Genomic DNA, 14339 nt, shown 5'->3' with positions numbered 1-14339 from the left:
TCGCATTCTAAGGTTTCAAATGTATTTTCCTTAATAAAGAACAAAATATGTTTATATAAAATTGTACCAACGAATTGATAAAATCGTTTCCTATATTGCGTTGCCTCATCGGGTTTTTAGATTTATGATAATAGATACTGGAAAATGTAATCACTCATTAGACTTTAACTATAGGTGTCTCTTTTTGTTACAGCATAATTACAATTTGACAGAAAGAAACAAGTTCCAAAGATATTGTAATTTATTCCCATCAATAGGTTTTGGTTAAGAGGAACCTTGTACCGTAAGATCCTGTAGTTAATCTAGCCTCTAAAAAGAGAATTAACAATCGTGATTGTTTATGTGTTATGTATGAGATAACTACGTAGTTTTAAAATAAAAATCCTATAACTAAGTAAATTGATAAATTATTCAATAACCTAAAATAGTTATTATATTAATCTAATTTCTAATATATTCGAAAATGTTCTAACAAAAACAAATTCAAGTGACAAACCGAAACTCGCGCCTTTTTCCACAGACTAAGAAACTACTATTACAATAAAATAAAACGTCAGTTTCTACACATGCCACATAATTGACAATCTAAAAGATATATTATTTTATTTACATATATGTATGTATAACTTGAATAAACTGTAATTGTTTTGATCTAAAAAAGCTTGCCAAACATGTGTATACGAAGTCTATGCCGGAAGAGCTGCGAGCGGAGTTTGATATCAGATAATCTCTTCTAAAATACTCATTGAAGTCATTGACATTAATGCGTCAGAGATTTCCAAATTAAATAAACAAGTGAATTAATTAAATCCCATAAGCCACGTATCGTCACGGTCGGTAAATATTAACAATAACGTATTGTTTAATATAAATCCAGTTCTCACTGGACACCAGGGACATCATGAGCCGTCAGATATACAACTTTACACCGTATTGCTGCAAAGCTTTTTGGACATTAACAAATTAAACTGAATAAAATGAAAAAATCAGTGGCGTTAAAACCTTTTTAGGTCTAGGCCTCAGATTTCTGTATCTGTTTCATGATATTTTTTTTGTCAATCTAATAGGCAACTGGGTGATCAACCTTCTGTGCCTGACACACGCCGTCGACTTTTTGGGTCTATGGCAAGCCAAGAAAGATGTTTTCCTTCACCATTTCAGCGAATGTTAAATGCGCATATAGAATGTCCATTGGCGCACAGCCGGTGATTGAACCTACGAAATTAGGGATGAGTCGCACGATTAAGCCACTAGACCAACACAATAAAATTTACTTTTAAAATAAAATAATAATAATTAAAAAAATACGTACTGAAACGTTAGTTTAAGTGTTAAAGGCACTTCTATCGAAAAATCGGCTAATCTTTATAAGGAATTTTACTAATAGACTTACGAATTTTCGTCCACCACAGAATATTTTTATTTTTAAATCTTGAGACTTCAACAATTATAATTAATTAGTGAAGTTTCATTATTAAATGAAATGTCTGGTAAGCATATCAAATGAGTGTTAATTAGTAATTAGTGTGTTATAATTGATAACTAAAAAATGCGCCATGAATGAGCAACAACAAAAAATCTTGCACGGCTTCTGACAACTGCTTCATTATAAATTTCCTATCCAGATATTTATGAGATACAAAGCATAATCTTTGTAAAATCCAAGGAGAGTAGATTTCTTTTGTTTTATCGAGACCGGATTACCCTTTTATTTTGTCTTATCCTTTTTTTATTATCCCTTTTACTATTTATATATGTTTGAATTGCTTTGTTTTGTTCGATTAGTTTTGTCTAATTGTATATCGTGTGTAGTTTTTCACTTCTTGCCCTCACTTTAATACTTTTTCTCACAGTGGTTGTCTGTTTTCTCCTTTTTATTTAATTATTTTAATTGTTCTATAATCCTGTAATACTGCAACGATGTGTATAAAATAAAAATATTTTTTAATGATGTTACCAGTGTACTGACGCTGTATTTTTTGTTTAAATATTAACTAGTCGTTAAGCGTGCTCAACTTGGAGGTCGTGCGCACTTCAAACCCTGACTACGTACCTACAGTAGTTCTTTCTATATGCGTAATCAACATTGTGGGGAAGGATAACGTCGTGAAGAAACCGGCCCGTCTGAGACGCAAAACTACGTGTATCAGACAAAGGTATGTACTTCATAAAGAGAAGTGATCAAAAAACAATTTCTGTTACTATAGCTTAAAAAGTTCATAAATAATTACTTAGTATATATAGATTTTATAATTTTACGTATCCAATCCAAGTTGCGTAAAATGTTTGATGATTTGAAAGTTATAATATAATACATATTTTGACGTGCTTTTGTTTAAAAGTAACAGGGCCTAATTTTAATGTATACGTATATCATAGATCATAAAGGAACTTTAAGCCACATTGAATCATCTTTTCTCATTTTTCCTAACAACTAGATAAAACATTCAAATTAATTAGTATATATTATATTATAATTGATGTATTGAATTTATTACACCTCGTAAGACATTGCTCGTTATAGAAATGTAGTATGTATATGCAGTAGATATTTCTACCTTACTACCTTGAACGTCTCAACCTTCTGAAATTGTGTGATGGCTAGCTTTCTTCCCTATAAATAGTTCTATAGTAACATTTATTTATTGAATATTAAATACAGACACGTTAGTGATGGCCCTATTTAAGATAATCAGTGTTTGTGACACGTTCATTGTACTATAACTATTGTTTACTGTGTGAACCTTATTTCCGTACATCAATTTACATGGATACATTTCACTCAATGACAGGTCATTGAGCTGGGTTCAGGGTTGTCCAGTTCTCTTTGGCTAAATATTCTGACTTATAAAACATAAGGCTCAGGGGTTGCTCTAGGATTTCTACTATCTGTGTAGTGTAGTTTTTGTTTAATTTAAGTACAGATATTCTTAAAATAAATAAAAATATCTTTCAAGATAGATTTGATTTTGTTACATTTACAAGTAAGCTGGCATCATTTATAAAAAAAAACATTTACGTTACAGCTCTTGGTCCTGGCCATCTCTGTTTTTTGAGTACAAATATCATTGATCAACTATCATTATTCAGTCCTTTCTGCAACGATGTCAATTAATGGGTGTAAGACCTGCCGGTTTCCTTCACCTTCACCATATAAAGAAAGAGAGAAGAGATTGTAAATCATGACCTAGACACAGCTTTGCTTTTTTACGTATATATGAAGAACTGCTTAACAACTACTACGTTTGTACGGATAAATCTAATTATAAGATTGAAAGGAACTTGGTCAAGTCACGATGAATCGTGATAGTTTTTGTTGTAATTTCTTTTGTATGGAGCTTTGAAAGATTGATTTATATTGTGCAACGTTTTGTACCGAAATATTTCCTAATCCAAAAAAATACTTAGCCTTAAACTGTTAAAGAACTTTATATTATAGAGTGTGATCTTACTGTTTGACTGGCTAATAAATCAATCAAATGCGTTTGCAAATGTTTCAAAACAATACCTATAATAATTTGTCAACCATCAGGAACAAATCTTTTTAATATAATTAGTATTTTAAAATCTAAACATATTAATTATAATTTGATTTTTACAATTAGTTTGTAGATGTTGCTGATAGTGTTTAAATTCATCTGGTATGAACCGGAGTATCATTAAAATGAAGTACAATGAAACGCGTGTAATAAAATTATAAAATGCATGGTCACGTCCCGCTTGTGCAGACAAAACAACACGGTTTTAACATTCTGAATTTTATCGTTGATAAATTATACCAAAGTGATTTCGTTTAAACGTTCTTATGAGTTATGTACAAGTGTAATTGCAATGAAAACCGCGTACAGCGTAGCAACAGGTTTTTCCAAAAGTTTTCCTTAAACAGCCAGCAACTTCAAGTTCCACAAGCATAACCTTATACGAAAAAGTTGTGAGTTTACTTTTGAATTCGTCAGTCTGGTTTTAATTAATGATTTTAGCATTTAGGAATGCTAGTAGAAGAGAAGAAGAATATAAGTTAGACATTAGTCAATAGTTAAGTTTTTTTATAGAATACACACACACACGGACAGAAGACTCATTTGATGTTAAGTGATAAGCTTATAGACACTCTCAATGCTAGAGGGCTCGCAAGTAAAGTCGCGAACTTTTTTAGAACTAGTACGTTCTTTGCTTAAAGGACCCTAAGTCGAATTGGTTCGGAATTATTTTTGTAGGTAGGTAATATTATATATGATAATTTATAATAATAATTATATAATAATACATTTACATACGTACACAGTTTTCTTCGAATTTCAAATTATAGAACTTGTAATTTATACTTCGGTCACACATTTGTATAAGAATATATATTTAATATTACAAGCAGCTATGAACGTAAACAAATGGAACAAAAACACTTGCGTTCGTCTAATGACATAGATAAGAACTGGTTATCGAGTGACCAATCGATAAGAAATGCGAATTTATCAAGTACATTTTTGAGGTGCAGGTGAATTCTTCATGACTATGACATGACTATATATAGTTTTGTTTTAAGTCAAAAGAGCGACGTCATCTTACACTTCGTTGCAGTAATACAGAAATACACATAACTACATACTTTAGAACAATCCCTTTCAGGCAACTTGTGAGATTTTTATACTGAACTGGTCAGACTTTTTGCCACAATCCCACCTGATATTAAGCGAGATGTGGCCTATTGTAGGGGACCCCTGTCCAGGAGATGCCCATTTCACCACCGCATTAATGAACCCGTATTATACTGTCAAGGGAAGATGGAAGGGGGCAAGGAGTTCCACACCATTATTGTTTTCAAATTTGAATAGATAAGACAAAACTATATAAAATATAAAATTACTTAGACAAAAGTAATGGAAAAATATATTTATAAATTTATATGTACCTAGGTACCTAACACTGAAAATGTTTAGAAAACGAAAATCGACAAACGGCAAATGTAGAAAGTTGCCAATACTTTTATTGTTTTTCGAAGTAATCTCCGTTCTTCTCTACACGTCGTGGTATTCGATGTAACCACTGAGAAAAGCAGTGGGCCCATTATTCCTTAGGGGTCTCCTCTATGGCATTTTCGTACGCTTTCACCGCATCTTCAGGGCTCGTAAGGCGAATAAATCGAAATCTATCTTTAGTTCTTGGGAATAAATTAAAGTCGCAGGGCGTAGGACTGTATCGCGGATGACTTATTTCTGTTTTGCGGAGTTTTAGATTTGCCGCCAATTTACAAAAACAAATGACAAATGAATGCAATATTACTATATAATGCTACGTTAGGTGACCAAAGAGTTCTTAAATTGAAATTCAAAAAAGTTTTCATTAGCAATGTTTATAACTGGCCAGGTCTAAAAACCCACGTATATCAACCAGTAATTTTCAGTTTATACATTCAATATGTGGATAGTTTTAGCTACCTGCATGCCAGCTACCATGAGATTTCAAGATGCGTGTTCTATACAAGTATGTAACTGACCTTAGAACAAATATATATTTTCTCCTATCGGCGTGGAAATATATAATTAAGGTACAAATTAATATTCCTTTCGTGTTCTAGTTTAGCAAACAGGATGCGTCCGCGCATAACATAACTGGCTGATGACCTTGTACGGTGCTCTAGTATTCACTTGTCACACATAGGCTGTATTATATTACTTTACTCATATAACAGAGAATTTAATGTCTAAAATGTTTAGATAATAGTTTATCAAAATAACACACATTCCTTTATAAATTCCTATATTTTTAAATAAGTTTTTTACTTAGTAATTCATTCAAAGCAGTGAGCAGTGTAGGCCTAGTGGCTTCAGTGTGCGACTCATCCCTATAGGAGTTGGTTCGAACCTCGGCGGTGCACCAATGGACTATCTTTCTTTGTGCGCATTTAACATTAGCTCGAACGTTGAAGGAAAACATCGTGAGGAAACCGAGCATGTCTAAGACCCAAAAAGACGACGGTATTTCACGCACAGAAGTTTGATCACCTACTTGCCTATTAGAAGTGATCACAGTCAAATCTGAGCCTAGACCTAAAAGGTTTGCTGGCAATATTTTTTCGTTATACCTCTTCTAATGCAATCAATGTGTCAAATTAATAATGTCTGCGTGCGTACAGCCCCTTGAACACACTCGGTAGTTCGTAGATTACAAAAGAAATAAATAAATATCAATGTAAATCGTATACCAATTTTGTAATCGAGGTGACGTCGGTAGTAATATCTACTAGTCCCCACGACTTGAGGTCGTTTCAATGTCCTCACTCCTCTCCCGTGACCTTCAATATAATACGAACACGTACTTTTGTATAGTCTAGACTATTGAGACGCTTTTACGACGTAATTATTAACAAAACTATACAATTGATGTTTTCGTAAGGAGAAAATGTTGGCGATTGTGTTTTATAGTACCTACTGAAGCCACGAACTAAATTTATATCTTTAAAAGCGCTCTGTGATGGTATTTACAACTTTAAAGTAAACTATACAGATTATAGAGCAGTGTTGGCATAGTTTCTTTAGTGTGCAACTCTCATCTCTGAGGTCGTAGATTTGATCCCCGGCTGTGCACCAAGGGACATTCTATGTGCGCATTTAACATTCGCTAGAACGGTAAAGGAAAACATCGTGAGGAAACCGGCTCGCCTTAGACCCAAAAAGTTGACGGCGTTTGTCAGGCAGAGGAGGCTGATCACATACTTGCCTATTAAAATGACAAATGATCATGAAACTGATATACAACTCTGAGGCCCAGACCTAAAAATTCCACTGATTTATTATTAACAAAATTATATAGAAAATCGTCGCATTGAAATGTTATCTACATATATGTATGCAGAATGTAATAATAAACATAAGTTCTTAAATATATAACTAATCAATATTTTATATGTTCTCTTTATTCTTTTAGTAGGTATTGGGAACAGTACCTTTTAATTATTAACTTTATCACTAGAACAGGAAACATTGATGGTTTACCTTGAGTTTATTACCGATCGAAAAAACGTGTGTGACAATATGAATAGTTTAAAAATATATTATTGACTAGAAGCCCAAGTCGCATTACAATTAAGTTTACAAAGTAAAACAATTTGTAATACTTGGTATATATTATAATAAAAAACTTAGTTTTATACGACATACTTCAAGATTTATTTATTTATTCATTTAGGAAACAAAACAGATGCATCTCTAAAAGTATAAAACAAAACAAAAATAACATAAAATTAACACATTGGATATATCCACAAAAAGTTTCACTGATAAACTAATTTCTTTGATGTTGTAAATTTACTAAAATGTATAAATGGCTTTACAACAGTGGACAATACAGTGGAAAAAGAAATGCACGAGTTGAAAAAAATTGAATTTAGAATTCCTAAAAGAGGAGATTTTCGATGTCAAAGTGGCCAGTATGACAATTTCATATGTAAGGTCCTAATAGTATAGTAAAACTTACCTCGTACAGCAGCGTAATATTTAATTTTTACTCAGTTTACGTTAGTAAATGTAGGTTTGTTTAAATAAACAGTCAATGATACTTTTATATGCTGACCGATTGACCTAGTAACGGAAAAAGCACGTAAGCATTCCATTTGTAAATTGGATAAAGTACTTTGTACGTCGACAATGGGAAACCAAACAGTTGTACTTAAGTAAAAAGTCTTTAAATAAATATTATAAATGTATATAAGTAAATACAATTTTGGTAAAGAAAAAACAGCATGATAGAAAAAAGAAAAATAAAAGAAGCATCCCTGGTGGGGATCGAACCCACGACCTTTGGATTAGAAGTCCAACGCGCTATCCTCTGCGCCACAGGGACTACATATGCTTATTTGAAATTATGTATGAGGTTCCGCTAGCGTTTGCAGACATATTGTGTTATTTCATTTTCCACTATTGAAACGAATAATAATATCACGTTAATTATTATTTTAGATATTATTTAATTAAAGGGTTCTCTGCCAGAGGGAACAAACTTTTCATATTCATTTTTTATGTACAAGATTCTATTGTAACTAATTAATTATCGTAAGGTGCTATCGTATTTTCACGATAAATAAAAAGACTGACACAGATATATTTGTGTAGCAAAATTTTCTACAAATATAATGTAGCATCAAACAAGTTCTATCCAATACTTGACCTCCGATCGATTTGATATGAAATGGAATTTTAATAGCTATTAACCGTAACGCATTGTTTATGATATTTTTTTTAATATTGTAATCTTTAAGCGTACAAACACGTTTATTGAAATTAAGCGTAGAGATTTATATTTAAAATATGCTGATTACTTTTTATAGTTAGTGAGTTTTTAATAATGCTTTTTAGTAATTTAAACAATTTTAAAACAGGTCAGAGCGAAGCGTGTAACGCATCCGATTCCCGGGAAATAATAATAAATGTCGGGTAATTCCTTGATAAATTTACGCAATAGTAAAGTTAAAGCAGTTGATTAAAATAGCTATATCTTATAAGATATTTCTTTATCTGTATTTTATCATATCAACCAAAATATAGTTTAGAATCGAAGATAAGGCATTCAGTGATTTACTTTGTGTTTCGATAGTCGTGGAAATGCCAGTGATACAAAATTCAAATAGAGAAGGAGTTGATAGAGAAAGAGATAGAGATCTAGTATCACCAGTACATGTCACCCTCCTTAATGTAGTCATTTCGATTACAAACTTGTGTCTCGGTGGCGTAACTTTGAGTGCATTAGGTTTTATACACATATTTGTAACGTCTACATCTTTAAAGCAGCATGTGTATTTGTGTGTTATCGGTGTAAGTATTTTAGTGAGAAAAAGTATAATAATTTTTATTATGTATATATTAGCTGATCACCACACATGTGATTTACTTATAACTGTATTTAATTCCGAAATTATTGTATTCTAGCGAACTTACAATATCATTGAATAATCTTGGTGCTTGATCAGCTCTGTCATCAATCCTTTGAGTTAGTTTTCGGAATAAGGAGGTGTTCAGTATTTTGGGACATTGACAGACGACCTTAACCATAGCCAAGCAAACCAAGGCATACAATTAATTAATGGCACAAACAACTACAAACCCAGTAGTCTTGGCCTCAGATTTCTGTATATTTTTTCGTGATCATATTTCTCTTTCTACTGTAGGACAAAATATTCTCTCCATATGTTGTAATATAAAAAAAAATTCCAGTACGTTATAATAATGACACAAGCAGTTCATTCACTAAATCCACACTCTGGTTGGGCTCGGATGGTGAAATATGAGAATCGAAGAATGGTTCACTGGACTCTACAAATCGTTGCCACAATTCTTGTATCAATTGGCAGTATCATCCGGATGGCGAATGTCAACACCAATTTTAATTCTACTCATGGTATTCTTGGTGAGTTTTCTTTCATAACAGAGACATGGACTGGATGTTCTCTGATACGAGACTTGCGAGTGTATCGCAGCTGGTTCCACTTAGTGGTGGTATTTGTCAAAAAGTGAGTTAATTAATACTCTGTAGAAGGATTCTATATATAATGCGAATGATGAAACTCATCTACAGAAAAACGTCTCTTAGTAGAATATATATAATTGGTTCGATAGTTCGAATTATCGTCAAATGATAATGATTCTCATATAATATACGAAACTCTTTTACCTTCCAAATAAATTTTGATATGTTAAAAAAACTTACAAATTGATTCAATACATGACGTGCCGACATACAAAACATAGTTTTCATGAGAACCTTTATACAAAATCTAATGAATGTAGTAAATAGTTTAGCAGTCGCCATCCTAGATACGTGTATAACTTGACTGATTCCAGATCCTACCTACTGTTTTGTGTCAAAAGCAATATCAGTTTTGACTATAAAGAAAAAATCAATGAAAATGCATACGGCTTAAACGGCTATTTCTTACAGGGATCGTCGCATTCCTCTGTACAATACTCACCATGATAGGAGGGATTGTCAACGCCAACTCGAGCAGACTAAACATCAATAAGACCTTCTTGACTCTAGCGCATTCCTGTATCGGATCCTTAACTTTGTGTTCTGCATTTCTTTCCTTATGTTTTGCATTTAATTCAATCTATAGAGTAGATATGGGTGATAAAAGTGCTAATTTCGGAATAGCTTTGTCTGTTGTTGCGCTAGTTGGTACTTTAGTATCACCTAGTTTAGATTTCGTTAAACGAATATTTCATAGTAGGTAGATTAATAAACTAGATATAAATCTACTTTAATATTTATTTCTTTATATAATTTAAAAAGAGTTTATGTTCCTCGTAACAAAGCAGCAATTAAAATTGAAATCTTCTTAGTAACATACAGATCATCAGTTTAAAGTCATCTGTAAAATTTAGCCTCCACGTGCGATCTGGAGCAACAAATCGATATAAAGGCAACTACTGAGTATTTACCCGAAATATTAAGAATATTCAGATCGCAACTGGAAGATTTCTTCATTAAGATAGTAAAATACGTCACTAACTGCCACAAGAGCCTAACGGAGGCGAAACGACGACTCGCCTATGATTACATATTAGTAATAGTAACTTAGTAGCTACTATATATGTATACTAGGAAATGTCTTTATAAAATATGTGTATAAAATAAGGCCCCGCACCATTATACAAAATTTATAAAAAAAGTAGTCTGTGAATACCATTTCTAAACGATCGTAGTCAACAGATTCACCACAAAAGTGACATCTTATTTCCATAGGGAATGGTAAATTTTCGTTTATTCATTTTAGTCTTAATCGTAGGATTTGATTACAAATCGTTATTTTTAAAGACGATAAGCGATGACATTAAAAGTAATCGGGAAATAATTTAATATTTCCTATTAATTGAAATAAAGTCCATATATTATATTCGCAATTCGCAAAATCCATATCAAAGTACGATAACTATTAGTGGTTTAGTGTTATTATATTTAATATTATTACATGACCTTTGACGGAGTGAAGGCCTCCTCCAAGTTCTTCCATTGGTCTCTCATTTGTTACATTTTGTTTCGATGAGACAAGATACTGAGTGCTAAATATCTTGGAATTATTTAATCATTATTGGTACGCTTAATAAATCAAATATTTTCTGTCTACACATATAGATAGGATATAAAATTTGCAATGGTAAAATATACAACATAATTGTGACTTTAAAACTGTTATAAATAATGTATGCGATTTACAATGAAGCCAATATTGTTCGAATCAAGGCTGTATATTTGTGACGCATCTTTCGAGATTTAAGCAGGCATCTGCCTCGACTATATACATATAACGTCAGCATATTAGTTATTAATTGTATTTTACACTAACTAGCAGTGTTATAACTGTAGGGTAATATGGAAGACATTTAATATTGTGACTAATTTTTAAATATTACTGGGGTTCGGAAACTATTACTGATGACTATAAATGAGTCTTTTGTAAAGCATTCGACACTTGTTTTTGAAGTGAAACTTCTTTATCGGAGTTTCTCGGTTACACACCATCTTTTTCTTCTCCCCACCACGATTGATTTGAAGAGATTTGAAGCCATTAATAACAAAAATATACGATAACGATAACAATGATAGTAATAATTCTAACACAATGAAATTCTGTAATAATAAGGTAGTATGAAATAATTGTATTATTTGTATTCATGTCTATGATAATAAAAGCCTTTTGTTAAAATTTACCAATTTCTGTAAAGTTGCATATAGGAGATCATTTTTAGAAAAATAAGGCCATAAAGAAGTTTCACTTCTTACGTGTGTAGTACACTCACACATTTTTAATTATATTATAGAACAAGGGGCAAACGGCCTACCTGATGTTAAGTGATACCACCGCCCATGGTCACTCTCAATGCCTTAGGGATCGCCAGTAGTAGTAGCGCTTAAAAGGCAACGCCTTTTTTGTACGCTCTTTACTTGACGGACCCTAAGTCGAAATGGTTCGGAAAGAATTCAGTAGGCTGCTGGTTCCACATGGTGGTGAGCGTACATAATGTTATAATTTTGTATATTATAAAATTTTTGAATATTCGACCTTGAATATTGTTCTTGAGATTATAATATTTTTTACCGTACCACGCAACTATTGTAATAATTTTATAATCATTATAACAATTTCACCAACAACTAAATAATAACGTATATTATGTTAGTATAACTTAGTAAATACAGTAACTAATTTTATCGTTAAGTTCAAGGTTAAGTAAGCCATGTAAGTGAAATCATTTAAGCGAACGTTTGTATGTAAGATTGTAATAATAAATTTTGCTCTGTTTTTATATTATTTGGCGCATTATTGGTTATTGATTATCAGTATTAGACAACAATGCTCGGTTTGTGATTGGAGAAATATCTAGCTAACAAAAAGGCAAGTGGATAGTCTTCTTGCCTTAAAAGTAAAATAATAGGTAGATAATAGGTGTACGTGTAGTAGTAGCACTCCTGTTCCCTTATACGTAAAAAGATTATTTGAGCGCAATGTATAAGTTAAACATATTATCGCGTTTTATTTAAAACTTTACACAGGGAAAGTGATACCTTTGATGTACGCTCTACGTGGTTTAATTAAAGAGTGAAACTCAGCAAATAATACAATAGGTCTTAGTCATAACTCCGCAATAAAATTACTCACCATAATAAAATAAAACTATGCGAAAATAACACTGCACACTGTCACTTGTTTTTTGTCACTGAAATGTTGATTCGGTTACCATGGAAACGAAATATGGCGGCCGACGGACATGCGCGCTTCTAGTCGAACGCGGACAGACTGCCGGTTTCGCGCCAACCGAGTACCAATATTATGGTCAGTCAATTTCTTCGATCGTAAATAAACGATTCATACAACAACTCCAAGTGTAGCATTTTGATTGTGTCACCACACAGTTTTATAGTTTGTGAGAGAGTGTTAAAAGATTTAATATACTTCATGAAAATGGTTCCATGTTCTTCGACGATTGTAAACGATTGTAAATAAATATTTCGTCCGAGTCATTAAATGAGAATAATAAATACGAAGGACGACGTTTCAATTCCGGTATCAATAGATATTTTATTTCATGTACCTGTAAATAAAGCATCTCTTGGAATCAGATGTACCTGATTTTTAGTGTTGGTTTAAAAATTAGAAAGTAATTATACAAAACAAGAAGCAGAAGAAATGATGTAATTTGTTACACTAACGCATAACATCGTCCTCCAAGTCGTTAATCTTCTTCCGTGTGGTCCTACGAAAAGGAGTCATGGATTTCACAGTGGCCTTGTGGCGTATTATTTGATTCAATATGTTACTCATGTTTTACATATTGATATCGTCTTTAATTATTTAATACCCACATTTCAATGACCGACAACATTTTGGCCCCAATTCGGCACCCGAGCGCAATACATAATAATTATAACGAAGGGCGAGATGTGCCCTAATTTCGCTGCTAATTCAATTATTATACTCGTGCTTAGAAAGGCAATGAAACAAATAAGTGTTGCGAAAGGGCTGCAAATGTTTTGCGTCTTGAATTAACAAACACAAATCTAACGAGGCCTTTTTGAGGCCCTTAATGATAAACAAAGTGGCCGTTTGAGGCTATGACTCGGTAGAATATACCATACCATACCAGCGTCAACAAGCTCTAATTCCTCAACTACTCTCGCAGCTTAATCAACTTCTCGACTCTTCGCTCGAGAGCGTATGGGGGCAGTATGAATTAAAAATGTACTTATATAAGATTAATGGTTAGCAAAAGGTTTTCTGTTAATTTAATAAAAATAACTTAATTTTAGTTTGAAATTTGGCCATACATAAGCTTTTGATAAATAAATAAATCATCGAAGAACATCGATTAATTGATTACATTGGATAGTAAACACATTTTGAATCTTATATATTCGTGATAGCAAATGGGTTAAGAAGACCCTTACTTGGGATTGCCCAGTGGGAAGAAAAAGGGAAGAAGCCCACCTGAAACTTGGGAAGATGGAATAAAAGGGATAGCGGGACAAAATTTGAAAATTGTCAAATAGAGATTTAAGTTCGGTGGCGGTTGTTGTATGAGGATATAATTAACACAATTAGGGGTTTCAACGCTAACAAAAACAAACTATCTAAGGCTTCATAAATCTAAATAACACTTATGTTATTGGATATTATCGGAAACGAGAATGTTAAAATACAATTCATAAGTGTGGTAAAAAAACTAAAGGGCTCAACTATTGGCTTCAAGTGTAGGATGATTGTTTACATTTGGTTTACGCTTCTAATTATTACCTAAATATTTTTTTAAAAGTTGGGTTGCATAACTAGAGACAAGTGGAAGAATTTGGAC

The 14339-nt window shown here is 32.4% G+C and overlaps 1 protein-coding gene, 1 long non-coding RNA gene and 1 other non-coding gene across 5 annotated transcripts in view; 1 reads left to right on the top strand and 2 right to left on the bottom strand.

Moving 5' to 3' along the window:
* LOC123708928 (prion-like-(Q/N-rich) domain-bearing protein 25) overlaps positions 1 to 12807 on the bottom strand; it is a 28890-nt gene extending 16083 nt beyond the window's left edge. Inside the window, exon 1 of one of the 3 annotated variants that reach the window (XM_045659950.1) lies at positions 12650 to 12807. The gene's annotated coding sequence lies outside the window, so the exon portion shown is untranslated. Of the gene's footprint in view, positions 1 to 4277; positions 4426 to 12649 lie in introns of those variants that run through there. The other 2 variants (XM_045659959.1, XM_045659969.1) reach the window with 2 other exon arrangements.
* Positions 7767 to 7839, bottom strand: Trnar-ucu. The gene has a single exon. It is a non-coding gene; the product is annotated as a tRNA-Arg (tRNA).
* LOC123708942 lies at positions 8389 to 10255 on the top strand. The gene is made up of 3 exons (XR_006753669.1): positions 8389 to 8807; positions 9207 to 9399; positions 9931 to 10255. It is a non-coding gene; the product is annotated as an uncharacterized LOC123708942 (long non-coding RNA).
* Positions 12808 to 14339: the final 1532 nt, after the last annotated feature.

The sequence above is a fragment of the Pieris brassicae genome, chromosome 1 (genome assembly GCF_905147105.1).
Source record: "Pieris brassicae chromosome 1, ilPieBrab1.1, whole genome shotgun sequence".
In the NCBI taxonomy this organism is placed as follows: Eukaryota; Metazoa; Arthropoda; class Insecta; order Lepidoptera; family Pieridae; genus Pieris; species Pieris brassicae.
Note: the sequence above shows the minus strand (reverse complement) of the source record. Positions and strands in the feature narration are given on the sequence as shown.